A 4,403-nucleotide genomic window follows, 5' to 3' on the forward strand; every position below is an offset into this window, starting at 1 on the left:
GAGACTGCTGGACAGCAACCTCCTGAAAGGATTACAGCTCATTCTACTAGAGCGGTGGCTTCCACATGGGCTTTTAAAAACGATGCTTCTGTTGAACAGATTTGTAAGGCTGCGACTTGGTCTTCCCTTCATACCTTTTCCAAATTTGATACTTTTGCTTCTTCGGAGGCTATATTTGGGAGAAAATTCTTCAAGCAGTGGTGCCTTCTGTTTAGGCATCTGTCTTGTCCCTCCCGTTCATCCGTGTCCTGTAGCTTTGGTATTGTATCCCACAAGTAAAGGATGAATCCGTGGACTCGTCGTATCTTCCACATGGGCTTTTAAAAACGATGCTTCTGTTGAACAGATTTGTAAGGCTGCGACTTGGTCTTCCCTTCATACCTTTTCCAAATTTGATACTTTTGCTTCTTCGGAGGCTATATCTGGGAGAAAATTCTTCAAGCAGTGGTGCCTTCTGTTTAGGCATCTGTCTTGTCCCTCCCGTTCATCCGTGTCCTGTAGCTTTGGTATTGTATCCCACAAGTAAAGGATGAATATTTGGACTCGTCGTATCTTATAGAAGAAAAGTAAATTTATGCTTGCCTGATAAATTGATTTCTTCTATGATACGATGAGTCCACGGCCCGCCCTGTCATTTTAAGACAGATTATATTTTTTGATTTAAAACTTCAGTCACCTCTGCACCTTTTAGTCTCTCCCTTTTCTTCCTATACCTTCGGTCGAATGACTGGGGGGTGGAGTCAAGGGAGGAGCTATATAGACAGCTCTGCTGTGGTGCTCTTTGCCACTTCCTGTTAGCAGGAAGATAATATCCCACAAGTAAAGGATGAATCTGTGGACTCGTCGTATCATAGAAGAAATCAATTTATCAGGTAAGCATAAATTTACTTTTCATGGTGTTCTTCTCATAAATTCTCTTGGCATTCTTTTAGAATTCCTAGAATTTTACAGTTTCTTCAGGACGGTTTGGATAAAGGTTTGTCTGCAAGTACTTTGAAGAGTCAAATCTCTGCTCTTTCTGTTTTATTTCATAGAAAGATTGCTAAACTTCCTGATATTCACTGTTTTGTTCAGGCTTTGGTCCGTATCAAGCCTGTTAAGTCTATTTCTCCTCCATGGAGTCTTAATTTGGTTTTGCAGGCTCCTCCTTTTGAGCCTAGGTATTCTTTGGATATTAAATTACTTTCTTGGAAAGTATTGTTCCTTTTGACTATCTCTTCTGCTAGAAGAGTTTCTGAATTGTCTGCTCTCTCTTGTGAGTCTCCTTTTTCTGATTTTCCATCAGGATAAAGCTGTTTTGCGGACTTCGTTAAAATTTCTTCCTAAGTTTGTGAATTCTAACAACATTAGTAGGGAAATTGTTGTTCCTTCCTTGTGTCCAAATCCTAAGAATTTGCTTAAAAAAATTGTTACACTCTTTGGATGTGGTAAGGGCTTTGAAATACTATGTTGAGGCTACTAAGGATTTTAGGAAGACTTCTAGTCTATTTGTTGTCTTTTCTGGTTCTAGGAAAGGCTAGAAAGCCTCTGCCATTTCTTTGGCATCTTGGTTAAAGCTTTTGATTCACAAGGCTTATTTGGAGACAGTCTCTGCCTCAGAGAATTACAGCTCATCCTACTAGATAAGTTGCCACTTCTTGTGCTTTTAAGAATTAAGTTTCAGTTGGTCAGATTTGCAAAGCAGCAACTTGGTCTTCTTTGCATACAATTTCTAAATTTTACCATTTCAATGTATTTGCTTCTTCTGAAGCAGTCTTTGGTAGAAAATTTCTTCAGGCAGCTGTCTCATTTTATCTCTCCTTCTCTTTAGTGACTCTTCTGTGGACTTTCACATCTTGGATATTTTATCCCATACGTCACTAGCTCATGGACTCTTGCCATTTACATGAAAGAAAACATAATTTATGTAAGAACTTACCTGATAAATTAATTTCTTTCATAATGGCAAGAGTCCGTGAGGCCCACCCTATTTTTTGTATAAAAGCACATTATTTTCCAGTTCCTCTTTTTTGTATGCTTTTTTACTCCTTTTTACACCTCACTACTTGGCTATACGTTAAACTGAAGTATGTGTGGTGGAAGGTGTATTTATTGGCATTTTGAGGTTTGGGAAACTTTGCCCCTCCTGGTAGGAATGTATATCCCATACGTCGCTAGGTCATGGACTCTTGCCATAATGAAAGAAATGAATTTATCAGGTAAGTTCTTACATAAATTATGTTTTTCGTTATAGACTGGCGGCCTTCGTGTCCTTCTGCAGCATGTTTTGGCGGTGCTGGAGGATCCCAATTCTAATGGGTTGAGGGATCCTCTGTCTTCTGTTCCAGACGTCTTCTGTTCCAGACGGCAAGCTGGGTTAGATGTGGGGGGAAGAAGTCAATCTCCTTGTTGTCTCCTATTTACTTTCTTTTTTGGGTATCTTATTCCAGTTCTGAGCTTCGGGAGAATGGGGTCTCTGATTGGCTGGTCCTGTTAGTGTGCCCATTCTTCTTGGGCATTCACCTGCGGGTGCTGCCCTCTTTTTCTTTGATCTGGTTAGGATGTATTTTATTTCTTTTGAGAAACTCATGTCTATTATAACTTTTCCTTTGGGAAACATTTCTTCTCTGGAATTTGATACTAGCCATTTTGTGGTCGCAGAAGTTGCATGTTAATGTGTTAGTACATTGTTATGTCTATAGTTTCTTTTGTCGATTCCTTTTGGGGTTTTGATTTTTCTGTGGCCTGTGTCAGTTCTGAGTGCCCTATGTAGCAGGATGGTCCTGTTTGGGCATTAATTTCTGTTCCTTAAGGTCTATATCATCCACGTGGTGCCGGTATGACTGTCGGTCCTGGTTGGGTGGTGAGTTGCTTTCTCGGATGAGGAGTTAGTTCTACTCTGGTTTCTCCTCAGATCAAATAAAGCTTTTGCTTTACTAAAGTTTTCTGTGGAGAGGATCATCCATGAGTTTTCAAAAAAATTTTGAGACTCTGTCCCTTACAGGGCTAGAGCATGGTAGAGGAGGCCTTTCGTTCCTTGACATCAGGCTGGTTCTCATTTCTTCCTTTGGGTGGGGCATCAGAGGGATTGTACTCAGTCCTCATTGTCCTGTTCCTGATTGTTGGCGGGGTTCCAGAAGGGATCCTGTTAAAGATTTCTCTGGGGGTTCCGGAGGTCCTTTGGCGTCGGAGCTAGGGTTCTCCATTCCCAACGGGACTGGAGGTTAAAAGGACTCCTCGGAGTACCATGTTGGGGATTTTCTCTCCTCTATGGTATTCTTATTGAATTTATTTTTTGAGGCCTTGATGACGGTAACTCTTCCTTAAAGGGACACTGAATCCAAAATTTTTCATTCATGATAGCGCATGCAATTTTAAGCAACTTTCTATTTTACTCCTATTATCACAATTTCTTCATTCTCTTGGTATCTTTATTTGAAATGCAAGAATTTAAGTTTAAATGCCGGCCCATTTTTGGTGAACAACCTGGGTTGTTCTTGCTGATTGGTGGATAAATACATCCACCAAAAAAAGTGCTGTCCACAGTCCTGAACCAAAAAAAAAAGATTGGATGCCTTCTTTTTTAAATAAAGATAGCAAGAGAATGAAGAAAAATGATAATAGAAGTAAATTAGAAAGTTGCTTAAAATTGCATCTAAATCATGAAAGAAACATTTTGGGTTTTTAGCATGTAGGACTGAGTTTCCTGAGATGGGCTTCGTATAGATACTTGTCTCAATTTTACCTAATGTGGTACCTTTTAAGGAAATATCAAGAAAATTGATAGTATTAGCATGGGCTTCAGAGGTAAATTTAAGGTTCAAATTATTATTGTTAATATACTCCAGGAATTTAGCCTGGTCCTCAACATTCCCACTCCAAATAAGGAGAAGGTCATCTATAAAACGACTGTAGTATGAAATGTTGGGCCTGAAGGGGTTCATATCTCTATAGATGTGGGACAGCTCCCACCAACCCATATACAGGTTGGCGTACGAGGGGGCAAACTTGGCCCACATTGCTGTCCCACACCCCTGGAGATAAAAAAAACCCTCAAACTCAAAATAATTATGACATAAAAGAAAGCTCGTAACCTCAATAACATATTGTTTAAAGTCATAATTCAAATTGGAATAGTGGGTGAGGATAAAATCCAAAGCTAGAAGGCCCCGCTCATGGGGTATAGATGAGTACAGAGCTGTGACATCAACTGTCATCCAGCTGTTAGTGGAATCCCATTGTAAGTTATCCATCACTCTTAGTACATGTTTTGTGTCCTGTAAATAACTTGTTAAGGCCTGAACCAAAGGACATAATATGGCATCAAGCCACTCAGATGAATGCTCAGAGGGATCCAATTCCACTAACAATAGGATGACCAACAACATTAATCAGGGACTTATGCACCTTCGGGAGATGGTGGA

The 4,403-nt window shown here is 40.0% G+C and overlaps 1 non-coding gene across 1 annotated transcript; it reads left to right on the forward strand.

The window, feature by feature from the left end:
- Positions 1 to 2,873: 2,873 nt before the first annotated feature.
- Positions 2,874 to 2,986, forward strand: LOC128646341 (U5 spliceosomal RNA). Its single transcript, XR_008400285.1, has one exon. It is a non-coding gene; the product is annotated as a U5 spliceosomal RNA (small nuclear RNA).
- Positions 2,987 to 4,403: the final 1,417 nt, after the last annotated feature.

The sequence above is a fragment of the Bombina bombina genome, chromosome 1 (assembly GCF_027579735.1).
Source record: "Bombina bombina isolate aBomBom1 chromosome 1, aBomBom1.pri, whole genome shotgun sequence".
NCBI classification, from domain to species: Eukaryota; Metazoa; Chordata; class Amphibia; order Anura; family Bombinatoridae; genus Bombina; species Bombina bombina.